Source organism: Lissotriton vulgaris, chromosome 1_1 (assembly GCF_964263255.1).
Source record: "Lissotriton vulgaris chromosome 1_1, aLisVul1.2, whole genome shotgun sequence".
Taxonomy (NCBI): domain Eukaryota; kingdom Metazoa; phylum Chordata; class Amphibia; order Caudata; family Salamandridae; genus Lissotriton; species Lissotriton vulgaris.
Genome location: NC_141685.1, coordinates 244,305,482 through 244,333,281, shown reverse-complemented (window position 1 = coordinate 244,333,281; position 27,800 = coordinate 244,305,482). Strand labels below are relative to the sequence as shown.

Here is a 27,800-nt window from a genome sequence, read left to right as displayed (position 1 = left end):
CTTGTTCCAAATTACTTTATTTGCAAAACATACTGAAAATAACCAATCTTTATTGCATCTTAAGAAATTTCACGACAATCATCACAACCTGTAAGAAAACAGAGAAAACAAAAAAGATACTATGTCAACTGTATTCACAACGAATCGCTGTCCTCAGGGGCTGGTGGGTGGGTCAAAATTGGCTCTTCGTTCCGTCTTGAGCTCACGTGCAGCGGGGAGGTGCAGCTTCAGAGCACAGGAACAAGAGGATGCTTTCTTGGCTTCCGCTCCTTTTATCCGTCTTCAGGGCGGGCGTAAACCCGCCCTCGCCTGCCTCCGAGGGCGTGCCAGGCCGCGTCGGTGTCTAGGCCAGCCCACTCTAGGGCGGGAAAAAGGCGCGCCCCGGCTACACCGCTTCGGGCATACCAGCCGAGACTCGCCTCCCGCCCAAGATGGCTTCCCGGGGGGATCGTGGTACTCCACCATACATTCGGGGGGACCGAATGGTCGCCCCTTTCCATATGGCTGAGATACCCGCCACCCCCTCTCGACACAATCATCCCCAAGAATTGGGAAACCGGAAACAGTTCTTGAACTTTTGGAAGGCGGGAAGGGAGTTACCCTTTCCGAACGTATTTATTAAAATATGAAACAAAATTAAAACATTAAAATAACAGTTTCATATTATGTACAATTTCATTTCCACATTACGATGTTTGGCTAACCTTAACAGATCTCTAATACAAAGGTTCTCCTAGCCGAACTAACATCCTACAAAACATTTGACTTGAAATTGTACATCCTAACGTTAAGGGCCAACGGCAAGGTCGTAACCGGTGTCAGATCCCTAAACCAGAAATACCCCCCTCACTTGTGAGAGGAGCGACCGCACAGAGGCGTACCTCAAGTGCATCTACCAATTTCCCTTTGTACTTGACGGGGGCCCCAATAAACTCGACGCCATTTAACGGTCGTTCGAGGACTCGTGTGAGGTGTCTAAAAGGTAGCGTAAACCCCCTCCCGCACCCCACACAACTTACCCATCTGCCGTCGCAGATGTCCTGGCCCCGGGAAATTCCCCAGGAGGGGCCGTAGCCCCTCCTATCCAGGAAGGGGCCTTGACCACCTTTCCTTTCCTTCCGGCGGCCTCTCCTTAGACAGGACCGCCTCCCCGTTGAGGGGCCAATTGGCCACCTCCCCCGAGCGCTCCCATCCGTAATGGGTGACGCCCCCTCATAGGGATCTTCGAATTACTGCTCACCGATCATGACCTTACCGCCACAGGCCGGATAGTTGACCGGCTATCCGGACCCCCCACAAAACACTCCTACCTAAAGGTCATGCTGTAAACTCCTTAACCATGCTATGAAGTCTCCTATGAGTAACTCGTTCCCCACCCGGGACAAATGAACACCGTCCCCCAAATACATACTGTCCCCTTTGATACAACCATGCGAAACAGAATGCAGTGTATTTGAACGAAACAATCTACTCACTTTGTTATTTATCTTCCTTACTGAATGATTTAATGCAGTAACCGAAATAGCCCCCCGCCACACTTTCTGTGGGATCATATGGGACCATGCAATTGTGCACCCTGGAACTCTCCTTGCCAACCAACTTACTGTGGAAAGCATTGCCTCAAGAAGAAGTCGTCTACCAGTGGCCACCAGATCGTTACCCCCAAGATGGACTATGATTATAGACGGCGGTGACCTTGTCTGCTCTAACAAACCCTCAAAAAAGAATTGAAACTGGTCAATACAGAGCCCGCCCTTTCCGTAGAAGGACACCCTGTACCCGTATTCCCCAGCCACGTGAATCATATCACCTGCTTTGAATACGTCCGCGGCACGCCTCACATATGAGTGGCCCACGACCCACACCTCCTTATTCGCAGACGGTGATTTCTGACCGCTGATCCCCAGGAGTCGGGGCGACTGTACAGTCCGCCCCGCTTCGTAAGCTTGCGTAACTGAAAATCAAACAGAAACAAGAAGCGTGAGTATATCATTACAGCTTCACAACATGTGCAACCGCACATACCTTTTATAACAGTTCGAGGACCAACGCCCCACACGTTTCACTTGTTCCACACTCAGACCCCTGGCTGTAGCCTCAGTAGCAGCCCCTATCCGAAAGGAATGGGTCCCGAACTCGCCGGGGTTCAAGTCCGCGGCCGAAATCGACATCGCAAGCACCCTCTGGAACTGAAACCTCGTCAGTGGGGTGGGGTGGCGTCAGCGTGTCTCAAGAAGGTCCCCCCCCATGCTGCAACCCTCTGCGCCAAATATTCCTCTATGCATACCACAGGGCACATGGAAGACCCGGGGATCCTCTGAATGATTACACAGTCCCCGATTGCACCTTGATCGGATTTGGACCTAACAAATGAGACCGTCATCGTCTCCCCCCTGACCTGAATGTGCTCCCGGCACAATCCCCCCATCGTATCCCTCTTGTTCTTCGCCACTAGTTCGCTTACCCGCATAGCCCCATGGAATGCTAGCGCAAATGCGGCTCGGAATAACACAGTTTCATACTGGGATGAACATGTTGCAGGGAGTACGGAGGATAACAGGGCCAACCTATCCAGACCTATCGGGTGCCTCTCATCCACTCTGCGACCCTCAAGGCGTTGCCACCCACGTAGCGCTTTCTGCACAACGAAAGACGCTGTCGGGTCCTGGATCCCATGAGCCTTTGCCATAAAGGAAATGGCGGCCCGATGCCTCTGGGCCGTAGCTACTGATTTGCCTGCCTGATGTAAAGAGAGCAGAAATTGTACTACAAACTCTTCCTGACCCCAAAACTCTCCCCTAGCAGTACCCAAAAAGGCCCAATAGGAACGGAACGCCCCTTCATATGCCTTCCTCGTCCTGGGTGCTAAACTCTCTCCCACGAGGTTTTGTAGTTCGGGGCACCGAGAGACCAGAGAGCTTCGGGAAAGGGTGCCGCCACCGGGTCCGCTGAGGGCAGAAAACCCCAAAAGGCCTGCATATGGAAACGAGAAAGCGCATCAGCCGCTTGGTTCATCACCCCCGGCACATGTCTTGCCCTAAACAGTACATTCAGTTGCATGCATAACAACACAATCTCCTTGAGCAGTCTCAGAATCAATCTGCATCGTGCTGCCTGACTATTGATACACTCAACCACGGTCATGTTATCAGACCAGAACACCACAGAGTGATCACGGAAACCCCCGGGCCACGTTTTCAGGGCCACCAAAATAGGAAAAAGTTCGAGAAAAGCAATGTTACTCGTCAACCCGTACTCATGCCACCATGACGGCCATTTTTGAGCCGACCATTGTGTACCAAATATGGCACCAAAACCTATACTCCCCGCCGAATCTGTCCAAAGGCCCAGCTCCTCGGAGGACACCGCTGGTTTGTTCCAGACAATTCGACCATTGAAATCCGCCAGAAATGCCAACCAAATGCGCATGTCCTGGCGAACCTCTGCCGAGAGTCTCGTGCGGTGATGTCCTTCCTTCAGGCCGACCATGGCTTGTGCAATCGAGCGGGAAAAGGTGCGCGCCATTGGTATCACTCTTAGGGCAAAATTCAACTGCCCCACCACCCGTTGCAATTGATGCAGGTTTACTTTTGTTGCACGAATACATGTCTCAAGGGATAACCTGAATTTCAACACCTTCTCCTTGGGTAATCGAAAACAACCTTCTACCGAGTCGAGCTCGATCCCCAGAAACTCGATCAAGGTCGAGGGCCCCACAGTCTTACCTGGCGCCAATGGCACACCAAATCGATTCATTAAGAGACAAAATTCCTGTAAAGCCTGTCCACACTCAGGATCCCCGGCTGCCCCCAAAAACAGAAAGTCATCGAGATAGTGCATAACATGTTGAAAACCTGTCTTCCTTGTGAATACCCACTGCAGAAAACAACTGAACTTCTCAAAATAGGCACATGAAATCGAGCACCCCATTGGCATACATCTATCCATGTAATAGCGACCCTGAAACATGAAACCAAGAAGACGCTGATCGTCTGGGTGTACCAGGAGCAACCGGAACGCTGACTCGATGTCTGATTTCGCCATCAGCGCCCCGGGCCCCAGGCGATTCAACATGGCTACGGCCTCATCGAAAGATGCATACCGCACTGAACACACTTCCGGGTCTATCGCGTCATTCACGGAAAGACCACGTGGGGCTGACAAGTTATGTATCAGCCGAAACTCACCCGGGTCCTTCTTGGGGACCACCCCTAGAGGGGAACAAACAAAGTTAACAACTGGTGGCAAATCGAATGGACCGGCAACACGACCTCGAGTCACCTCCTTCCCAATCTTTACCTGTACCACCGCCGCATGCTGCAAGACCGACAGTTGATTCTTACAGTTTGCTACACCCTGAAAATCCCCCACTGGGATGCGGAAACCATATGAGAACCCGTTTCGCAACACCCCAGCGGAAGCATGATCCGGGTATTCGTTGAGCCAAGGAATCATTGCCATGGTATCAATCGGGGTAGGTAAAGGCGCCCCTCGGACTATATCAGACCTGTTTGGCGCCTCCCTTACCACCGTTATCACCCGTTTTGGCTCTGCACAAGGACTCAGGATGGGATGGCTGCCCACACACCCCACACTCATGTCTGAATTTGCATGACCCCTGGGGCCTCGTACATTTCCCTCTGTTAAAATTCCAACAGATCCCCCTTTTCCCTGTGTTGCCACTCGGTTTCGAGTGGTACTCATTACCTGCACCCGTCCGAAAGGGCGTCCCAGAGTTTTGGCGGGAAGATTCTCCTCCGTTACTCCCTACCAATGGTACCTTCAACATTCCTGTACTCTCCATTTTTTGCCATGACACGGAGTCGTAACAATCCCAAGTCAACAATGGGTTGTGTTCCTTAGCTTTTCTAAAAAGATTGTCATAGCAGAACCACTGATTGCCCCCATATGCCACAAAATACTCCATAATACGTGACTGATAAATGGGTAACTCGGTCAGCAACTCGGGCCTGCGCTCGCCCATGATGGAGGTAAATATGCCCCACGCTCTGCCCCAAGTACCAATGTTCTCGTCAACCTTAAAGGCGGCCATTTTTGCGCGCCAAACACTCGGATGCATGAGCTCCTTTTGGCTCTTCACATGCTCTATCTCGTAATGGTCGGTAAGCAATGAAAACATGTTTACATACTTATCCGCCCAAATCAATTCCTTAATTTCTAGAGGGACATGCTGGGCAATCTTCTCCCTTCGAGAAGGTACAGACCCCTCCCCCGCAATCGGCAATGGCCGCTTACCTGAAGTAGACCCCGTGCTTGTCGTCGAACTTGGGCCTGCTGTACTTCCAGCCGCCGGAACCTGTGGGGGAACAGAAGATGTTGCCTTCGCAGCCTCCCTAGATTCCCGCAGTTGCCTCATTACTGCCCGGGCGTCGTCAGCCGTGGCGCCCTCGCTGTCTTTTCCCAACCACGCTGCCAATTGTGCTGCTAACTCGGGGGGCATATCCTCCCTGTTCACGGGGGTGACCACCACAGGAATTGGATTCCCCTCTTTCGGCACCGGGATTGGCTCCTCACGTGGGGTATCGGGAACCGGGGTGTCTCCCCCAAGTGCTCCCCTTCTGGGCCTCTTGCTTTTTCCACCGGGGACTGCTCCCTGCAAAGGCCGTTTCGGTCCTCCCGCCCCGTCCTTAGCCTCCACCTTTTTCTTCAGATCGGCTATCTCCTTCATGAGCATGCGGAGCATCTGCTCGGTACCGACCCGCTTTCCGACTTTCTTGGGCATTCTCAGACGGGATATCTGTAAGACAAAAGAAAGATTACAACGCTCAAAATTGGCTCTTCGTTCCGTCTCGAGCTCACGTGCAGCGGGGAGGTGCAGCTTCAGAGCACAGGAACAAGAGGATGCTTTCTTGGCTTCCGCTCCTTTTATCCGTCTTCAGGGCGGGCGTAAACCCGCCCTCGCCTGCCTCCGAGGGCGTGGCCGGCCGCGTCGGTGTCTAGGCCAGCCCACTCTAGGGCGGGAAAAAGGCGCGCCCCGGCTACACCGCTTCGGGCATACCAGCCGAGACTCGCCTCCCACCCAAGATGGCTTCCCGGGGGGATCGTGGTACTCCACCATACGTTCGGGGGGACCGAATGGTCGCCTCCTTTCCAGAGTCAGTGTTCCCTTGGATATTGCACTTTAATAGCATTACCGAGTTTGCTGCTCAAAACCTGTGAGTAAATGCAGTTTTAACACACGGCTTGGTGTTCCCTTTGGGAACTTTCTGAAAGATCATTGATCTTTTTTTGAATTTGGCTCTTCCTTTTACAGACCTAAAGAAAGGGAATGGACTATGAAACAAATTGACAAATGTGTTATACTGTTTGGTGCTTTCTTGAATCGCACTAATGGAAAGGGGCGACCAATCGGTCCCCCCGAACGTATGGTCGAGTACCACGATCCCCCCGGGAAGCCATCTTGGGCGGGAGGCGAGTCTCGGCTGGTATGCCCGAAGCGGCGTAGCCGGGGCGCGCCTTTTTCCCGCCCTAGAGTGGGCTGGCCTAGACACCAACACGGCCGGCCACGCCCTTGGAGGCAGGCGGGGGCGGGTTCACGCCCACCCTGAAGACGGATAAAAGGAACGGAAGCCAACAAAGCATCCTCTTGTTCCTGTGCTCTGAAGCTGCACCTCCCCGCTGCACGTGAGCTTGAGACGGAACGAAGAGCAATTTTGCGCGTTGTAATCCCTCTTTTTGTCTTACAGATATCCCGTCTAAGAATGCCCAAGAAGGTCGGAAAGCGGGTCGGTACCGAGGAGATGCTCCGCATGCTCATGAAGGAGATAGCCGATCTGAAGAGAAAGGTTGAGGCTAAGGACGGGGAGGGAGGACCGAAACGGCCTTTACAGGGAACAATTCCCGGTGGAAAGAGCAAGAGGCCCAGAAGGGGAGCACTTGGGGGGGAGACCCCGGTTCCCGAAGCGGAGGAGCCAACCCCGGCGCCAAAGGGGGGGAACCCAATCCCTGTGGTGGTCACCCCTGCGAACAGGGAGGATATGCCCCCCGAGTTAGCGGCGCAATTGGCAGCGTGGTTGGGAAACGATAGCGAGGGCGCCACGGCTGACGACGCCCGGGCAGTGATGAGGCAACTGCGGGAATCTAGGGAGGCTGCGAAGACTCCATCTCCTGTTCTCCCGCAGGTCCCAGCGGTTGGAAGTACAGCAGGCCCAAGTTCGGCGACAAGCGTGGGGTCTACTTCAGGTAAGCGGCCATTGCCGATTGCGGGGGGGGACTCTGCACCTTCTCGAAAGGAGAAGATTGCCCAGCACGTCCCACTAGAAGTCAAGGAATTGATTTGGGCGGACAAATATGTAAACATGTTTTCGTTGCTTACCGACCATTACGAGATCGAGCATGTAAAGAGTCAAAAGGAGCTTATGCATCCGAGTGTTTGGCGCGCTAAAATGGCCGCCTTTAAGGTTGATGAGACCATTGGTACTTGGGGCAGAGCGTGGGGAATTTTTACTTCCATCATGGGGGAGCGCAGACCTGAGTTGTTGACCGAGTTACCCATTTATCAGTCACGTATTATGGAGTATTCTGTGGCATATGGGGGCAATCAGTGGTTCTGCTATGATAATCTGTTTAGAAAAGCTAAGGAACACAACCCGTTGTTATCCTGGGACTGTTACGACTCTGTGTCTTGGCAAAAAATGGAGAGTACAGGGATGTTGAAGGTGCCATTAGTAGGGAGTAACGGGGGGGAATCCTCCCGCCAAAACTCTGGGACGCCCTTTCGGACGGGTACAGGTAACGAGTCCCACACGAAGCCGAGTGGCAACACAGGTAAAAGGGGGATCTGTTGGAATTTTAACAGGGGCAAATGTACCAGACCCCAGGGGTCATGCAAATTCAGACATGAGTGTGGGGGATGCGGGCAGCCATCCCATCCTGAGTCCATGTGCAGAGCCAAAACGGGTGATAACGGTGGTAAGGGAGGCGCCAAACAGGTCTAATATAGTCCGAGGGGCGCCTTTACCGACCCCGATTGATACCATGGCAATGATTCCTTGGCTCAGCGAATACCCAGATTATGCTTCCGCTGGGGTGTTGCGGAACGGGTTTTCATATGGTTTCCGCATCCCAGTGGGGGATTTTCAGGGGGTACCGGACTGTAAGAATCAAATGTCGGTCTTACAGCACACGGCGGTGGTGCAGTTAAAGATTAGGAAGGAGGTGACTCGAGGTCGTGTCGCCGGTCCATTCGATTTGCCACCAGTTGCTAATTTTGTGTGTTCTCCTCTAGGGGTGGTTCCCAAGAAGGACCCGGGTGAGTTTCGGCTGATACACAATTTGTCAGCCCCACATGGTCTTTCCGTGAATGACGCGATAGATCCGGAAGTATGTTCGGTGCGGTACGCATCTTTCGATGAGGCCGTTGCCATGTTGAATCGCCTGGGGCCCGGGACGCTGATGGCCAAATCGGACATCGAGTCAGCGTTCCGGTTGCTCCCGGTACACCCAGACGATCAGCGTCTCCTTGGTTTTCAGTTTCAGGGTCGCTATTACATGGATAAATGTATGCCAATGGGATGCTCGATTTCATGTGCCTATTTCGAGAAATTCAGTTGTTTTCTGCAGTGGGTATTCACGAGGAAGACAGGTTTTCAACATGTTATGCACTATCTCGATGACTTTCTGTTTCTGGGGGCAGCCGGGGATTCTGAGTGTGGACAGGCCTTACATGAATTTTGTGTCCTAATGAATCAATTTGGTGTGCCATTGGCGCCAGGTAAGACGGTGGGTCCCTCGACCTTAATCGAGTTTCTGGGGATCGAGCTCGACTCAGTGGAAGGTTGTTTTCGTTTACCTAAAGAAAAGGTGTTAAAATTCAGGTTATCCCTTGAGACATGTATTCGTGCAACGAAAGTGAACTTACATCAATTGCAACAGGTGGTAGGTCAGTTGAATTTTGCCCTAAGAGTAATGCCGATGGCACGCCCCTTTTCCCGCTCGATTGCACAGTCCATGGTCGGCTTGAAGGAAGGACATCATCGTACGAGACTCTCGGCAGAGGTTCGCCAGGACATGCGCATTTGGATTGCATTCCTGGTGGATTTCAATGGTCGAATTGTTTGGAATAAACCAGCAGTGTCTTCCGAGGAGTTGGGACTATGGACAGACTCGGCGGGGAGTGTGGGTTTTGGCGCCATATTGGGTACACAATGGTCGGCTCAAAAATGGCCGTCATGGTGGCATGAGTGCGGGTTGACGGGTAACATTGCTTTTCTCGAACTGTTCCCTATTCTGGTGGCCTTGAAAACGTGGCCAGAAGGGTTTAGGGGTCACTCTGTGGTTTTCTGGTCTGATAACATGACCGTGGTTGAGTGTATCAATAGTCAGGCAGCACGTTGCAAATTGATTCTGAGACTACTCAAGGAAATTGTGTTGTTGTGCATGCAACTAAATGTACTGTTTAGGGCGCGGCACGTGCCGGGGGTGATGAACCAAGCGGCTGATGCGCTCTCTCGTTTCCGTATGCAGGCCTTCTGGGGTTTTCTGCCCACAGCGGACCCGGTGGCGGCACCCTTTCCCGAAGCTCTCTGGTCTCTCGGTGCCCCGAACTACAAGACCTCGTGGGAGAGAGTTTAGCACCCAGGACGAGGAAGGCATATGAAGGGGCGTTCCGTTCCTATTGGGCCTTTTTGGGTACTGCCGGGAGGGAGCTTTGGGGTCTGGAAGAGTCTGTAGTAAGATTCCTGCTCTCTTTACGTCACGCAGGCAAGTCAGTAGCTACGGCCCAGAGGCATCGGGCCGCCATTTCCTTCATGGCAAGGGCTCATGGGATCCAGGACCCGACAGCGTCTTTCGTTGTGCAGAAAGCGCCACGGGGGTGGCAACGCCTTGAGGGTCGCAGAGTAGACGATAGGCACCCGATAGGTTTGGATAGGTTGGCCCTGTTATTATCCGTGCTACCGGTAACATGTTCATCCCAGTATGAAGCAGTGTTGTTCCGAGCCGCATTTGCATTAGCATTCCATGGGGCTATGCGGGTAAGCGAATTAGTGGCAAAGAACAAGCAGGATACGATGGGGGGACTGTGCCGGGAACACATTCAGGTCAGAGAGGAGACGATGACGGTCTCGTTTGTAAAGTCCAAATCCGATCAGGATGCAATCGGGGACTGTGTAATCATCCAGAGGATCCCCGGGTCTGCCATGTGCCCTGTTGGGTGCGTAGAAGCATATTTAGCGCAGAGGGCGGCAGCATGGGGGGGACCTTGTTAAGACACGCTGACGCCACCCCACTGACGAGGTTTCAGTTTCAGCGGGTGCTTGCGATGTCGATTTCTGCTGCGGGCTTGAACCCCGGCGACTTTGGGACCCATTCCTTTCGGATAGGGGCTGCTACGGAAGCTACAGCCAGGGGTCTGAATGTTGATCAAATAAAACGTGTGGGGCGTTGGTCCTCGAACTGTTATAAGAGGTATGTACGGTTGCACATGTTGTGAAGCTGTAACGATGTACTCACGCTTCTTGTTTTTTGTTTGGTTTTCAGTTGCGCAAGCCTACGAGGCGGGGCGGACTGTCCAGTCGACCCGACACCGGGGGGCCAGCGGTCAGACATTACCGGCTGTGAAAAAGGAGGTGTGGGTTGTGGGCCACTCATACGTGAGGCGTGCCGCGGACGTATTCAAAGCAGGTGACATGATTCACGTGGCTGGGGAATACGGGTACAGTGTGTCCTTCTACGGAAAGGGCGGGCTCTGTATTGACCAGTTTCAATCATATTTCGAGGGTTTGTTAGGGCGGACAAGGTCACCGCCATCTGTAGTCATAGTACATCTTGGGGGCAATGATTTGGTGACCACTGGTAGACGACTTCTTCTTGAGGCGATGCTTTCCACGGTAAGTTGGTTGGCGAGAAGAGTTCCAGGGTGCACAATTGCATGGTCCCATATGATCCCACGCAAAGTGTGGCGGGGGCTATTTCTGTTTCTGCGCTGAATCATTCAGTAAGGAAAATTAATAATAAAATGAGTAGATTGTTTTGTTCAAGTACACTGCATTCTGTTTCGCATGGTTGTATTAAAGGGGACAGTATGTATTTGGGGGACGGTGTTCATTTGTCCCGGGTGGGGAACGAATTACTCATAGGAGACTTCATAGCATGGTTAAGGAGTTTACAGCATGACCTTTAGGTAGGAGTGTTTTGTGGGGGGTCCGGATAGCCGGTCAACTATCCGGCCTGTGGCGGTAAGGTCATGATCGGTGAGCAGTAATTGGAAGATCCCTATGAGGGGGCGTCACCCATTACGGATGGGAGCGCGCGGGGGAGGTGGCCAATTGGCCCCTCAACGGGGAGGCGGTCCTGTCTAAGGAGAGGCCGCCGGAAGGAAAGGAAGGGTGGTCAAGGCCCCTTCCTGGATAGGAGGGGCTACGGCCCCTCCTGGGGAATTTCCCGGGGCCAGGACATCTGCGACGGCAGATGGGTAAGTTGTGTGGGGTGCGGGAGGGGGTTTACGCTACCTTTTAGACACCTCACACGAGTCCTCGAACGACCGTTAAATGGCGTCGAGTTTATTTGGGCCCCCGTCAAGTACAAAGGGAAATTGGTAAATGCACTTGAGGTACGCCTCTGTGCGGTCGCCCCTCTCACAAGTGAGGGGGGTATTTCTGGTTTAGGGATCTGACACCGGTTACGACCTTGCCGTTGGCCCTTAACGTTAGGATGTACAATTTCAAGTCAAATGTTTTGTAGGATGTTAGTTCGGCTAGGAGAACCTTTGTATTAGAGATCTGTTAAGGTTAGCCAACATCGTAATGTGGAAATGAAATTGTACATTATATGAAACTGTTATTTTAATGTTTTCTTTTGTTTCATATTTTAATAAATACGGCCGGGCAGGGTGACTCCCATCCCGCCTTCCAAAAGTTCAAGAACTGTTTCCGGTTTCCCAATTCTTGGGGATTGTGTTGAGAGGAGGTGGCGGGTATCTCGGCCATATGGAAAGGGGCGACCAATCGGTCCCCCCGAACGTATGGTCGAGTACCACGATCCCCCCGGGAAGCCATCTTGGGCGGGAGGCGAGTCTCGGCTGGTATGCCCGAAGCGGCGTAGCCGGGGCGCGCCTTTTTCCCGCCCTAGAGTGGGCTGGCCTAGACACCAACACGGCCGGCCACGCCCTTGGAGGCAGGCGGGGGCGGGTTCACGCCCACCCTGAAGACGGATAAAAGGAACGGAAGCCAACAAAGCATCCTCTTGTTCCTGTGCTCTGAAGCTGCACCTCCCCGCTGCACGTGAGCTCGAGACGGAACGAAAAGCAATTTTGACCCACCCACCAGCCCCTGAGGACAGCGATTCGTTGTAAATACAGTTGATATAGTATCTTTGGTTTTCTCTGCTTTCTTACAGGTTGTGATGATTGTCGTGAAAGTTTTTAATGATGCAATAAAGATTGATTATTTTCAGTATGTTTTGCTAATAAAGTAATTTTGAACAAGGATTGATCAGTATTTACGCTTGAGAATAAATGTTGTTTTGCTTTATAGATCTTAGTAACTTAGGTAGAACTGTCGTATTTATTTTGGTCGGGCGGTAAGGTCATGATCGGTGAGCAGTAATTGGAAGATCCCTATGAGGGGGCGTCACCCATTACGGATGGGAGCGCGCGGGGGAGGTGGCCAATTGGCCCCTCAACGGGGAGGCGGTCCTGTCTAAGGAGAGGCCGCCGGAAGGAAAGGAAAGGTGGTCAAGGCCCCTTCCTGGATAGGAGGGGCTACGGCCCCTCCTGGGGAATTTCCCGGGGCCAGGACATCTGCGACGGCAGATGGGTAAGTTGTGTGGGGTGCGGGAGGGGGTTTACGCTACCTTTTAGACACCTCACACGAGTCCTCGAACGACCGTTAAATGGCGTCGAGTTTATTTGGGCCCCCGTCAAGTACAAAGGGAAATTGGTAAATGCACTTGAGGTACGTCTCTGTGTGGTCGCCCCTCTCACAAGTGAGGGGGGTATTTCTGGTTTAGGGATCTGACACCGGTTACGACCTTGCCGTTGGCCCTTAACGTTAGGATGTACAATTTCAAGTCAAATGTTTTGTAGGATGTTAGTTCGGCTAGGAGAACATTTGTATTAGAGATCTGTTAAGGTTAGCCAACATCGTAATGTGGAAATGAAATTGTACATTATATGAAACTGTTATTTTAATGTTTTCTTTTGTTTCATATTTTAATAAATACGGCCGGGCAGGGTGACTCCCTTCCCGCCTTCCAAAAGTTCAAGAACTGTTTCCGGTTTCCCAATTCTTGGGGATTGTGTTGAGAGGGGGTGGCGGGTATCTCGGCCATAAGAAATGGCTTAGAATACTGTGCAGCGATGCAGTCAGTCTATTTCTCATTTCACCTGTGTCCTCAGTCTTACATATATTCCACCTTTTCCCTGTGCATTAAAAGTATGTGCTTGTTTGAAGCACTTCATTTTTGTGCAACGTAGGAACTATTTAATTTCTCCTTAAATGCTCTGCCTACGTGCAAGATGTACGAACCATTGTTGCAGTTGCAAGAAGGCTGGCCTGAAGAATCAGGCCATTTGCAAGCACAAAGTTGCTTTTTCTGATGTTTTAAATCGAAGGTCCGTGAAAGGGGTGTTTGGGTGTACCTTCCAAATACCGAATTGTAGTGGTATGTAGAAATGTTTTTCCACCGTAATGTGGCCCAAAACAATCATACTTCATCACCATCTGAGTGATTGTGGTAACCAAACATGAAACAATAAGGTATCCCGTAAAAACCTCTTCCCCTTTGAGAATGTTTCAAAACAAACATTTTAAGTGCAGGCATTGGTCCTATGTACCACTACCTATTCAAATAAAATACCAATCAAACAAATACATATATTTTTTTAATGATCCATTTTTCCTTTAATAAATAATATTAAGAACTACTTCTACAGTTCCACAGTTTCAAGGTTGTACTTTCCGGCACAACTTAGCATGATCCTCTCACTCTTTCATGATGTACTGATATATTGTCATTCTGATGTTGGCTGACAGCTGGGGATATAGCTCAGTGGTAGAGCATTTGACTGCAGATCAAGAGGTCCCTGGTTCAAATCCGGGTGTCCCCTCATACTATTTTGAATCTGCTGTTTGTAGTTGGGAATTTTCATGAATCCCATTTGGATCATCTTTGACAGAGTCAGTGTTCCCTTGGATGTTACACGTTAATACCATTACAGTGTTGCTGATTAAAACTTGTGAGTAACTGCATTTTTTACACTGGGCTTGGTATTCCCTATGGGACATTTCTGAAACATCATTGATCTATTTTGGAATTCGGCTCTACCTTTCACAGCTCTAAACAAAGGGAATGGACTATGAAACCAATTGACAAATTTGTTATACTGTTTGGTGCTCTCTTGAATCGCACTAAAGAAACGGCTTAGAATACTGGGCAGCTATGCAATCAATCTATTTCTCATTACACCTGTGTCCTCAGTCTTACATATATTCCATCTCTTCTCTGTCCATACAAAGTATGTGTTTGTTTGAAGCACTTAATTTTTGTGCAACGTAGGAACTATTTAATTTCTCCTTGAAAGCTCTGCCTACGTGCAAGATGTACAAACCCTCGTTGCAGTTGCAAGAAGGCTGGTCTGAAGAATCAGGCCAGTTGCAAGCACAAAGTGGCTTTTTTTGATGTATTAAATCGAAGGTACTTGAAAGGGGTGTTTGGGTGTTCCTTCCAAATACCGAATTGTAGTGGTATGTAGAAATGGTTTTCCTCCGTAATTTGGCCAAAAAACATTCATACTTCACCACCATCTCGGTGATTGTGGTAACCAATCATCAAATGATAATGTGTCATGTAAAAACCTCTTCCGCTTTAAGAATGTTTCAAAACAATCATTGTATGTAGAGGCATTGGTCTTATGTACCACTGCCTATTCAAATAAAATAGCAATGAAACAAATTAATCTGTTTTTTAAATGATCCAGTTTTACTTTAATAAATAATATTAAGGACTACTTCTCCTGTTCCACAGTTTCAAGCCTGTACTTTCCGGCACAACTTAGCATGATCCTCTCACTCTTTCATGATGTACTGATATTATGTCATTCTAATTTTTCTGAAAAGCTGGGGATATAGCTCAGTGGTAGAGCATTTGACTGCAGATCAAGAGGTCCCTGGTTCAAATCCGGGTGTCCCCTCACACAATTTTGATTCTGTTGTTTGTAGTTGGGACTTTTCATCAATTCCTTTTGGATCATCTATGACAGAGTCAGTGTTCCCTTGGATATTGCACTTTAATAGCATTACCGAGTTTGCTGCTCAAAACCTGTGAGTAAATGCAGTTTTAACACTCGGCTTGGTGTTCCCTTTGGGAACTTTCTGAAAGATCATTGATCTTTTTTTGAATTTGGCTCTTCCTTTTACAGCACTAAAGAAAGGGAATGGACTAGGAAACAAATTGACAAATTTGTTATACTGTTTGGTGCGTTCTTGAACCGCACTAAAGAAATGGCTTAGAATACTGTGCAGCGATGCAGTCAGTCTATTTCTCATTTCACCTGTGTCCTCAGTCTTACATATATTCCACCTTTTCCCTGTGCATTAAAAGTATGTGCTTGTTTGAAGCACTTCATTTTTGTGCAACGTAGGAACTATTTAATTTCTCCTTGAAAGCTCTGCCTACGTGCAAGATGTACAAACCCTCGTTGCAGTTGCAAGAAGGCTGGTCTGAAGAATCAGGCCAGTTGCAAGCACAAAGTGGCTTTTTTTGATGTATTAAATCGAAGGTACTTGAAAGGGGTGTTTGGGTGTTCCTTCCAAATACCGAATTGTAGTGGTATGTAGAAATGTTTTTCCTCCGTAATTTGGCCAAAAAACAATCATACTTCACCACCATCTCGGTGATTGTGGTAACCAATCATCAAATGATAATGCGTCACGTAAAAACCTCTTCCCCTTTAAGAATGTTTCAAAACAATCATTGTATGTAGAGGCATTGGTCTTATGTACCACTGCCTATTCAAATAAAATATCAATGAAACAAATTAATCTGTTTTTTAAATGATCCAGTTTTACTTTAATAAATAATATTAAGGACTACTTCTCCTGTTCCACAGTTTCAAGCCTGTACTTTCCGGCACAACTTAGCATGATCCTCTCACTCTTTCATGATGTACTGATATTATATCATTCTAATTTTTCTGAAAAGCTGGGGATATAGCTCAGTGGTAGAGCATTTGACTGCAGATCAAGAGGTCCCTGGTTCAAATCCGGGTGTCCCCTCAGACTATTTTGATTCTGTTGTTTGTAGTTGGGACTTTTCATCAATTCCTTTCGGATCATCTTTGACAAAGTCAGTGTTCCCTTGGATATTGCACTTTAATAGCATTACAGAGTTTGCTGCTCAAAACCTGTGAGTAAATGGAGTTTTAACACTCGGCTTGGTATTCCCTTTGGGAAATTTCTGAAAGATCATTGATCTATTTTGGAATTTGGCTCTTCCTTTTACAGCACTAAAGAAAGGGAATGGAATATGAAACAAATTGACAAATTTGTTATACTGTTTGATGCTTTCTTGAACCGCACTAAAGAAATGGCTTAGAATACTGTGCAGCGATGCAGTCAGTCTATTTCTCATTTCACCTGTGTCCTCAGTCTTACATATATTCCACCTTTTCCCTGTGCATTAAAAGTATGTGCTTGTTTGAAGCACTTCATTTTTGTGCAACGTAGGAACTATTTAATTTCTCCTTGAAAGCTCTGCCTACGTGCAAGATGTACAAACCCTCGTTGCAGTTGCAAGAAGGCTGGTCTGAAGAATCAGGCCAGTTGCAAGCACAAAGTGGCTTTTTTTGATGTATTAAATCGAAGGTACTTGAAAGGGGTGTTTGGGTGTTCCTTCCAAATACCGAATTGTAGTGGTATGTAGAAATGTTTTTCCATCGTAATTTGGCCAAAAAACAATCATACTTCACCACCATCTCGGTGATTGTGGTAACCAATCATCAAATGATAATGTGTCACGTAAAAACCTCTTCCTCTTTAAGAATGTTTCAAAACAATCATTGTTTGTAGAGGCATTGGTCTTATGTACCACTGCCTATTCAAATAAAATAGCAATGAAACAAAGTAATCCGTTTTTTAAATGATACAGCTTTCCTTTAATAAATAATATTAACTACTACTTCTCCTGTTCCACAGTTTCAAGCCTGTACTTTCCGGCACAACTTAGCATGATCCTCTCACTCTTTCATGATGTACTGATATTATGTCATTCTGATTTTACTGTAAAGCTGGGGATATAGCTCAGTGGAAGAACATTTGACTGCAGATCAAGAGGTCCCTGGTTCAAATCCGGGTGTCCCCTCAGACTATTTTGATTCTGTTGTTTGTAGTTGGGACTTTTCATCAATTCCTTTTGGATCATCTTTGACAGAGTCAGTGTTCCCTTGGATATTACACTTCAATAGCATTACATAGTTTGCTGCTCAAAACCTGTGAGTAAATGGAGTTTTAACACTCGGCTTGGTATTCCCTTTGGGAAATTTCTGAAAGATCATTGATCTATTTTGGAATTTGGCTCTTCCTTTTACAGCACTAAAGAAAGGGAATGGACTATGAAACAAATTGACAAATTTGTTATACTGTTTGGTGCTCTCTTGAATCGCACTAAAGAAATGGCTTAGAATACTGTGCAGCGATGCAGTCAGTCTATTTCTCATTTCACCTGTGTCCTCAGTCTTACATATATTCCAGCTTTTCCCTGTGCATTAAAAGTATGTGCTTGTTTGAAGCACTTCATTTTTGTGCAACGTAGGAACTATTTAATTTCTCCTTGAAAGCTCTGCCTACGTGCAAGATGTTCAAACCCTCGTTGCAGTTGCAAGAAGGCTGGTCTGAAGAATCAGGCCAGTTGCAAGCACAAAGTGGCTTTTTTTGATGTATTAAATCGAAGGTACTTGAAAGGGGTGTTTGGGTGTTCCTTTCAAATACCGAATTGTAGTGGTATGTAGAAATGTTTTTCCTCCGTAATTTGGCCAAAAAACAATCATACTTCACCACCATCTCGGTGATTGTGGTAACCAATCATCAAATGATAATGTGTCACGTAAAAACCTCTTCCTCTTTAAGAATGTTTCAAAACAATCATTGTATGTAGAGGCATTGGTCTTATGTACCACTGCCTATTCAAATAAAATAGCAATGAAACAAAGTAATCCGTTTTTTAAATGATACAGCTTTCCTTTAATAAATAATATTAACTACTACTTCTCCTGTTCCACAGTTTCAAGCCTGTACTTTCCGGCACAACTTAGCATGATCCTCTCACTCTTTCATGATGTACTGATATTATGTCATTCTGATTTTACTGAAAAGCTGGGGATATAGCTCAGTGGTAGAGCATTTGACTGCAGATCAAGGGGTCCCTGGTTCAAATCCGGGTGTCCCCTCAGACTATTTTGATTCTGTTGTTTGTAGTTGGGACTTTTCATCAATTCCTTTTGGATCATCTTTGACAGAGTCAGTGTTCCCTTGGATATTGCACTTCAATAGCATTACATAGTTTGCTGCTCAAAACCTGTGAGTAAATGGAGTTTTAACACTCGGCTTGGTATTCCCTTTGGGAAATTTCTGAAAGATCATTGATCTATTTTGGAATTTGGCTCTTCCTTTTACAGCACTAAAGAAAGGGAATGGACTATGAAACAAATTGACAAATTTGTTATACTGTTTGGTGCTCTCTTGAATCGCACTAAAGAAATGGCTTAGAATACTGTGCAGCGATGCAGTCAGTCTATTTCTCATTTCACCTGTGTCCTCAGTCTTACATATATTCCAGCTTTTCCCTGTGCATTAAAAGTATGTGCTTGTTTGAAGCACTTCATTTTTGTGCAACGTAGGAACTATTTCATTTCTCCTTGAAAGCTCTGCCTACGTGCAAGATGTTCAAACCCTCGTTGCAGTTGCAAGAAGGCTGGTCTGAAGAATCAGGCCAGTTGCAAGTACAAAGTGGCTTTTTTTGATGTATTAAATCGAAGGTACTTGAAAGGGGTGTTTGGGTGTTCCTTCCAAATACCGAATTGTAGTGGTATGTAGAAATGTTTTTCCTCCGTAATTTGGCCAAAAAACAATCATACTTCACCACCATCTCGGTGATTGTGGTAACCAATCATCAAATGATAATGTGTCACGTAAAAACCTCTTGCCCTTTAAGAATGTTTCAAAAGAATCATTGTATGTAGAGGCATTGGTCTTATGTACCACTGCCTATTCAAATAAAATAGCAATGAAACAAATTAATCTGTTTTGTAAATGATCCAGTTTTACTTTAATAAATAATATTAAGGACTACTTCTCCTGTACCACAGTTTCAAGCCTGTACTTTCCGGCACAACTTAGCATGATCCTCTCACTCTTTCATGATGTACTGATATTATGTCATTCTGATCTGAATTTGGCTCTTCCTTTTACAGACCTAAAGAAAGGGAATGGACTATGAAACAAATTGACAAATTTGTTATACTGTTTGGTGCTTTCTTGAATCGCACTAAAGAAATGGCTTAGAATACTGTGCAGCGTTGCAGTCAGTCTATTTCTCATTTTACCTGTGTCCTCAGTCTTACATATATTCCACCTTTTCCCTGTGCATTAAAAGTATGTGCTTGTTTGAAGCACTTCATTTTTGTGCAACGTAGGAACTATTTAATATCTCCTTAAATGCTCTGCCTACGTGTAAGATGTACGAACCATTGTTGCAGTTGCAAGAAGGCTGGCCTGAAGAATCAGGCCATTTGCAAGCACAAAGTGGCTTTTTCTGATGTTTTAAATCGAAGGTCCGTGAAAGGGGTCTTTGGGTGTACCTTCCAAATACCGAATTGTAGTGGTATGTAGAAATGTTTTTCCACCGTAATGTGGCCCAAAACAATCATACTTCATCACCATCTGAGTGATTGTGGTAACCAAACATGAAACGATAAGGTATCCCGTAAAAACCTCTTCCCCTTTGAGAATGTTTCAAAACAAACATTTTAAGTGCAGGCATTGGTCCTATGTACCACTGCCTATTCAAATAAAATACCAATCAAACAAATACATATATTTTTTTAATGATCCATTTTTCCTTTAATAAATAATATTAAGAACTACTTCTACAGTTCCACAGTTTCAAGGTTGTACTTTCCGGCACAACTTAGCATGATCCTCTCACTCTTTCATGATGTACTGATATATTGTCATTCTGATGTTGGCTGACAGCTGGGGATATAGCTCAGTGGTAGAGCATTTGACTGCAGATCAAGAGGTCCCTGGTTCAAATCCGGGTGTCCCCTCATACTATTTTGAATCTGCTGTTTGTAGTTGGGAATTTTCATGAATCCCATTTGGATCATCTTTGACAGAGTCAGTGTTCCCTTGGATGTTACACGTTAATACCATTACAGTGTTGCTGATTAAAACTTGTGAGTAACTGCATTTTTTACACTGGGCTTGGTATTCCCTATGGGAAATTTCTGAAACATCATTGATCTATTTTGGAATTTGCCTCTTCCTTTCACAGCTCTAAACAAAGGGAATGGACTATGAAACCAATTGACAAATTTGTTATACTGTTTGGTGCTCTCTTGAATCGCACTAAAGAAATGGCTTAGAATACTGGGCAGCTATGCAATCAATCTATTTCTCATTACACCTGTGTCCTCAGTCTTACATATATTCCATCTCTTCTCTGTCCATAGAAAGTATGTGTTTGTTTGAAGCACTTCATTTTTGTGCAACTTAGGAACTATTTAATTTCTCCCTGAAAGCTCTGCCTACGTGCAAGATGTACAAACCCTCGTTGCAGTTGCAAGAAGGCTGGTCTGAAGAATCAGGCCAGTTGCAAGCACAAAGTGGCTTTTTTTGATGTATTAAATCGAAGGTACTTGAAAGGGGTGTTTGGGTGTTCCTACCAAATACCGAATTGTAGTGGTATGTAGAAATGTTTTTCCTCCGTAATTTGGCCAAAAAACCTTCATACTTCACCACCATCTCGGTGATTGTGGTAACCAATCATCAAATGATAATGTGTCATGTAAAAACCTCTTCCGCTTTAAGAATGTTTCAAAACAATCATTGTATGTAGAGGCATTGGTCTTATGTACCACTGCCTATTCAAATAAAATAGCAATGAAACAAAGTAATCCGTTTTTTAAATGATACAGCTTTCCTTTAATAAATAATATTAACTACTACTTCTCCTGTTCCACAGTTTCAAGCCTGTACTTTCCGGCACAACTTAGCATGATCCTCTCACTCTTTCATGATGTACTGATATTATGTCATTCTGATTTTACTGAAAAGCTGGGGATATAGCTCAGTGGTAGAGCATTTGACTGCAGATTAAGAAGTCCCTGGTTCAAATCTGGGTGTCCCCTCAGACTATTTTGATTCTGTTGTTTGTAGTTGGGACTTTTCATCAATTCCTTTTGGATCATCTTTGACAGAGTCAGTGTTCCCTTGGATATTGCACTTCAATAGCATTACATAGTTTGCTGCTCAAAACCTGTGAGTAAATGGAGTTTTAACACTCGGCTTGGTATTCCCTTTGGGAAATTTCTGAAAGATCATTGATCTATTTTGGAATTTGGCTCTTCCTTTTACAGCACTAAAGAAAGGGAATGGACTATGAAACAAATTGACAAATTTGTTATACTGTTTGATGCTTTCTTGAACCGCACTAAAGAAATGGCTTAGAATACTGTGCAGCGATGCAGTCAGTCTATTTCTCATTTCACCTGTGTCCTCAGTCTTACATATATTCCACCTTTTCCCTGTGCATTAAAAGTATGTGCTTGTTTGAAGCACTTCATTTTTGTGCAACGTAGGAACTATTTAATTTCTCCTTGAAAGCTCTGCCTACGTGCAAGATGTACAAACCCTCGTTGCAGTTGCAAGAAGGCTGGTCTGAAGAATCAGGCCAGTTGCAAGCACAAAGTGGCTTTTTTTGATGTATTAAATCAAAGGTACTTGAAAGTGGTGTTTGGGTGTTCCTTCCAAATACCGAATTGTAGTGGTATGTAGAAATGTTTTTCCTCCGTAATTTGGCCAAAAAACAATCATACTTCACCACCATCTCGGTGATTGTGGTAACCAATCATCAAATGATAATGTGTCACGTAAAAATCTCTTACCCTTTAAGAATGTTTCAAAACAATCATTGTATGTAGAGGCATTGGTCTTATGTACCACTGCCTATTCAAATAAAATATCAATGAAACAAATTAATCTGTTTTTTAAATGATCCAGTTTTACTTTAATAAATAATATTAAGGACTACTTCTCCTGTTCCACAGTTTCAAGCCTGTACTTTCCGGCACAACTTAGCATGATCCTCTCACTCTTTCATGATGTACTGATATTATATCATTCTAATTTTTCTGAAAAGCTGGGGATATAGCTCAGTGGTAGAGCATTTGACTGCAGATCAAGAGGTCCCTGGTTCAAATCCGGGTGTCCCCTCAGACTATTTTGATTCTGTTGTTTGTAGTTGGGACTTTTCATCAATTCCTTTCGGATCATCTTTGACAAAGTCAGTGTTCCCTTGGATATTGCACTTTAATAGCATTACAGAGTTTGCTGCTCAAAACCTGTGAGTAAATGGAGTTTTAACACTCGACTTGGTATTCCCTTTGGGAAATTTCTGAAAGATCATTGATCTATTTTGGAATTTGGCTCTTCCTTTTACAGCACTTAAGAAAGGGAATGGACTATGAAACAATTTGACAAATTTGTTATACTGTTTGGTGCTCTCTTGAATCGCACTAAAGAAATGGCTTAGAATACTGTGCAGCGATGCAGTCAGTCTATTTCTCATTTCACCTGTGTCCTCAGTCTTACATATATTCCAGCTTTTCCCTGTGCATTAAAAGTATGTGCTTGTTTGAAGCACTTCATTTTTGTGCAACGTAGGAACTATTTAATTTCTCCTTGAAAGCTCTGCCTACGTGCAAGATGTTCAAACCCTCGTTGCAGTTGCAAGAAGGCTGGTCTGAAGAATCAGGCCAGTTGCAAGCACAAAGTGGCTTTTTTTGATGTATTAAATCGAAGGTACTTGAAAGGGGTGTTTGGGTGTTCCTTTCAAATACCGAATTGTAGTGGTATGTAGAAATGTTTTTCCTCCGTAATTTGGCCAAAAAACAATCATACTTCACCACCATCTGGGTGATTGTGGTAACCAATCATCAAATGATAATGTGTCACGTAAAAACCTCTTCCTCTTTAAGAATGTTTCAAAACAATCATTGTATGTAGAGGCATTGGTCTTATGTACCACTGCCTATTCAAATAAAATAGCAATGAAACAAAGTAATCTGTTTTTTAAATGATCCAGTTTTACTTTAATAAATAATATTAAGGACTACTTCTCCTGTTCCACAGTTTCAAGCCTGTACTTTCCGGCACAACTTAGCATGATCCTCTCACTCTTTCATGATGTACTGATATTATGTCATTCTGATCTGAATTTGGCTCTTCCTTTTACAGACCTAAAGAAAGGGAATGGACTATGAAACAAATTGACAAATTTGTTATACTGTTTGGTGCTTTCTTGAATCGCACTAAAGAAATGGCTTAGAATACTGTGCAGCGTTGCAGTCAGTCTATTTCTCATTTCACCTGTGTCCTCAGTCTTACATATATTCCACCTTTTCCCTGTGCATTAAAAGTATGTGCTTGTTTGAAGCACTTCATTTTTGTGCAACGTAGGAACTATTTAATATCTCCTTAAATGCTCTGCCTACGTGTAAGATGTACGAACCATTGTTGCAGTTGCAAGAAGGCTGGCCTGAAGAATCAGGCCATTTGCAAGCACAAAGTGGCTTTTTCTGATGTTTTCAATCGAAGGTCCGTGAAAGGGGTCTTTGGGTGTACCTTCCAAATACCGAATTGTAGTGGTATGTAGAAATGTTTTTCCACCGTAATGTGGCCCAAAACAATCATACTTCATCACCATCTGAGTGATTGTGGTAACCAAACATGAAACGATAAGGTATCCCGTAAAAACCTCTTCCCCTTTGAGAATGTTTCAAAACAAACATTTTAAGTGCAGGCATTGGTCCTATGTACCACTGCCTATTCAAATAAAATACCAATCAAACAAATACATATATTTTTTTAATGATCCATTTTTCCTTTAATAAATAATATTAAGAACTACTTCTACAGTTCCACAGTTTCAAGGTTGTACTTTCCGGCACAACTTAGCATGATCCTCTCACTCTTTCATGATGTACTGATATATTGTCATTCTGATGTTGGCTGACAGCTGGGGATATAGCTCAGTGGTAGAGCATTTGAGTGCAGATCAAGAGGTCCCTGGTTCAAATCCGGGTGTCCCCTCATACTATTTTGAATCTGCTGTTTGTAGTTGGGAATTTTCATGAATCCCATTTGGATCATCTTTGACAGAGTCAGTGTTCCCTTGGATGTTACACTTTAATACCATTACAGTGTTGCTGATTAAAACTTGTGAGTAACTGCATTTTTTACACTGGGCTTGGTATTCCCTATGGGAAATTTCTGAAACATCATTGATCTATTTTGGAATTCTGCTCTACCTTTCACAGCTCTAAACAAAGGGAATGGACTATGAAACCAATTGACAAATTTGTTATACTGTTTGGTGCTCTCTTGAATCGCACTAAAGAAATGGCTTAGAATACTGGGCAGCTATGCAATCAATCTATTTCTCATTACACCTGTGTCCTCAGTCTTACATATATTCCATCTCTTCTCTGTCCATAGAAAGTATGTGTTTGTTTGAAGCACTTCATTTTTGTGCAACTTAGGAACTATTTAATTTCTCCTTGAAAGCTCTGCCTACGTGCAAGATGTACAAACCCTCGTTGCAGTTGCAAGAAGGCTGGTCTGAAGAATCAGGCCAGTTGCAAGCACAAAGTGGCTTTTTTGATGTATTAAATCGCAGGTACTTGAAAGGGGTGTTTGGGTGTTCCTACCAAATACCGAATTGTAGTGGTATGTAGAAATGTTTTTCCTCCGTAATTTGGCCAAAAAACATTCATACTTCACCACCATCTCGGTGATTGTGGTAACCAATCATCAAATGATAATGTGTCATGTAAAAACCTCTTCCGCTTTAAGAATGTTTCAAAACAATCATTGAATGTAGAGGCATTGGTCTTATGTACCACTGCCTATTCAAATAAAATAGCATAGAAACAAATTATTCTGTTTTTTAAATGATCCAGTTTTACTTTAATAAATAATATTAAGGACTACTTCTCCTGTTCCACAGTTTCAAGCCTGTACTTTCCGGCACAACTTAGCATGATCCTCTCACTCTTTCATGATGTACTGATATTATGTCATTCTAATTTTTCTGAAAAGCTGGGGATATAGCTCAGTGGTAGAGCATTTGACTGCAGATCAAGAGGTCCCTGGTTCAAATCCGGGTGTCCCCTCACACTATTTTGATTCTGTTGTTTGTAGTTGGGACTTTTCATCAATTCCTTTTGGATCATCTATGACATATGGCTGAGATACCCGCCACCCCCTCTCGACACAATCATCCCCAAGAATTGGGAAACCGGAAACAGTTCTTGAACTTTTGGAAGGCGGGAAGGGAGTTACCCTTCCCGGCCGTTTTTATTAAAATATGAAACAAAATTAAAACATTAAAATAACAGTTTCATATTATGTACAATTTCATTTCCACATTACGATGTTTGGCTAACCTTAACAGATCTCTAATACAAAGGTTCTCCTAGTCGAACTAACATTCTACAAAACATTTGACTTGAAATTGTACATCCTAACGTTAAGGGCCAACGGCAAGGTCGTAACCGGTGTCAGATCCCTAAACCAGAAATACCCCCCTCACTTGTGAGAGGAGCGACCGCACAGAGGCGTACCTCAAGTGCATCTACCAATTTCCCTTTGTACTTGACGGGGGCCCCAATAAACTCGACGCCATTTAACGGTCGTTCGACGACTCGTGTGAGGTGTCTAAAAGGTAGCGTAAACCCCCTCCCGCACCCCACACAACTTACCCATCTGCCGTCGCAGATGTCCTGGCCCCGGGAAATTCCCCAGGAGGGGCCGTAGCCCCTCCTATCCAGGAAGGGGCCTTGACCACCTTTCCTTTCCTTCCGGCGGCCTCTCCTTAGACAGGACGGCCTCCCCGTTGAGGGGCCAATTGGCCACCTCCCCCGAGCGCTCCCATCCGTAATGGGTGACGCCCCCTCATAGGGATCTTCGAATTACTGCTCACCGATCATGACCTTACCGCCCGACCAAAATAAATACGACAGTTCTACCTAAGTTACTAAGATTACAAAGCAAACATCACTTATTACCAAGCGTAAATACTGATCAATCCTTGTTCCAAATTACTTTATTTGCAAAACATACTGAAAATAACCAATTTTTATTGCATCTTAAGAAATTTCACGACAATCATCACAACCTGTAAGAAAACAGAGAAAACAAAAAAGATACTATGTCAACTGTATTCACAACGAATCGCTGTCCTCAGGGGCTGGTGGGTGGGTCAAAATTGGCTCTTCGTTCCGTCTCGAGCTCACGTGCAGCGGGGAGGTGCAGCTTCAGAGCACAGGAACAAGAGGATGCTTTCTTGGCTTCCGCTCCTTTTATCCGTCTTCAGGGCGGGCGTAAACCCGCCCTCGCCTGCCTCCGAGGGCGTGGCCGGCCGCGTCGGTGTCTAGGCCAGCCCACTCTAGGGCGGGAAAAAGGCGCGCCCCGGCTACACCGCTTCGGGCATACCAGCCGAGACTCGCCTCCCGCCCAAGATGGCTTCCCGGGGGGATCGTGGTACTCCACCATACGTTCGGGGGGACCGAATGGTCGCCCCTTTCCATATGGCTGAGATACCCGCCACCCCCTCTCGACACAATCATCCCCAAGAATTGGGAAACCGGAAACAGTTCTTGAACTTTTGGAAGGCGGGAAGGGAGTTACCCTTCCTGGACGTATTTATTAAAATATGAAACAAAATTAAAACATTAAAATAACAGTTTCATATTATGTACAATTTCATTTCCACATTACGATGTTTGGCTAACCTTAACAGATCTCTAATACAAAGGTTCTCCTAGCCGAACTAACATCCTACAAAACATTTGACTTGAAATTGTACATCCTAACGTTAAGGGCCAACGGCAAGGTCGTAACCGGTGTCAGATCCCTAAACCAGAAATACCCCCCTCACTTGTGAGAGGAGCGACCGCACAGAGGCGTACCTCAAGTGCATCTACCAATTTCCCTTTGTACTTGACGGGGGCCCCAATAAACTCGACGCCATTTAACGGTCGTTCGAGGACTCGTGTGAGGTGTCTAAAAGGTAGCGTAAACCCCCTCCCGCACCCCACACAACTTACCCATCTGCCGTCGCAGATGTCCTGGCCCCGGGAAATTCCCCAGGAGGGGCCGTAGCCCCTCCTATCCAGGAAGGGGCCTTGACCACCTTTCCTTTCCTTCCGGCGGCCTCTCCTTAGACAGGACCGCCTCCCCGTTGAGGGGCCAATTGGCCACCTCCCCCGAGCGCTCCCATCCGTAATGGGTGACGCCCCCTCATAGAGATCTTCGAATTACTGCTCGCCGATCATGACCTTACCGCCACAGGCCGGATAGTTGACCGGCTATCCGGACCCCCCACAAAACACTCCTACCTAAAGGTCATGCTGTAAACTCCTTAACCATGCTATGAAGTCTCCTATGAGTAACTTGTTCCCCACCCGGGACAAATGAACACCGTCCCCCAAATACATACTGTCCCCTTTGATACAACCATGCGAAACAGAATGCAGTGTATTTGAACGAAACAATCTACTCACT

General features: G+C 45.9%; 10 non-coding genes across 10 annotated transcripts; all 10 read left to right on the top strand.

The window, feature by feature from the left end:
* Positions 1 to 13,996: 13,996 nt before the first annotated feature.
* TRNAC-GCA (transfer RNA cysteine (anticodon GCA)) lies at positions 13,997 to 14,068 on the top strand. The gene has a single exon. It is a non-coding gene; the product is annotated as a tRNA-Cys (tRNA).
* Positions 14,069 to 15,079: 1,011 nt separating this feature from the next.
* Positions 15,080 to 15,151, top strand: TRNAC-GCA (transfer RNA cysteine (anticodon GCA)). Its single transcript has one exon. It is a non-coding gene; the product is annotated as a tRNA-Cys (tRNA).
* Positions 15,152 to 16,163: 1,012 nt separating this feature from the next.
* On the top strand, positions 16,164 to 16,235 carry TRNAC-GCA (transfer RNA cysteine (anticodon GCA)). The gene has a single exon. It is a non-coding gene; the product is annotated as a tRNA-Cys (tRNA).
* A 1,012-nt stretch (positions 16,236 to 17,247) lies between these two features.
* On the top strand, positions 17,248 to 17,319 carry TRNAC-GCA (transfer RNA cysteine (anticodon GCA)). Its single transcript has one exon. It is a non-coding gene; the product is annotated as a tRNA-Cys (tRNA).
* A 1,012-nt stretch (positions 17,320 to 18,331) lies between these two features.
* Positions 18,332 to 18,403, top strand: TRNAC-GCA (transfer RNA cysteine (anticodon GCA)). The gene has a single exon. It is a non-coding gene; the product is annotated as a tRNA-Cys (tRNA).
* Positions 18,404 to 20,209: 1,806 nt separating this feature from the next.
* TRNAC-GCA (transfer RNA cysteine (anticodon GCA)) lies at positions 20,210 to 20,281 on the top strand. The gene has a single exon. It is a non-coding gene; the product is annotated as a tRNA-Cys (tRNA).
* Positions 20,282 to 21,292: 1,011 nt separating this feature from the next.
* TRNAC-GCA (transfer RNA cysteine (anticodon GCA)) lies at positions 21,293 to 21,364 on the top strand. Its single transcript has one exon. It is a non-coding gene; the product is annotated as a tRNA-Cys (tRNA).
* A 1,012-nt stretch (positions 21,365 to 22,376) lies between these two features.
* On the top strand, positions 22,377 to 22,448 carry TRNAC-GCA (transfer RNA cysteine (anticodon GCA)). The gene has a single exon. It is a non-coding gene; the product is annotated as a tRNA-Cys (tRNA).
* A 1,806-nt stretch (positions 22,449 to 24,254) lies between these two features.
* On the top strand, positions 24,255 to 24,326 carry TRNAC-GCA (transfer RNA cysteine (anticodon GCA)). The gene has a single exon. It is a non-coding gene; the product is annotated as a tRNA-Cys (tRNA).
* A 1,010-nt stretch (positions 24,327 to 25,336) lies between these two features.
* Positions 25,337 to 25,408, top strand: TRNAC-GCA (transfer RNA cysteine (anticodon GCA)). The gene has a single exon. It is a non-coding gene; the product is annotated as a tRNA-Cys (tRNA).
* Positions 25,409 to 27,800: the final 2,392 nt, after the last annotated feature.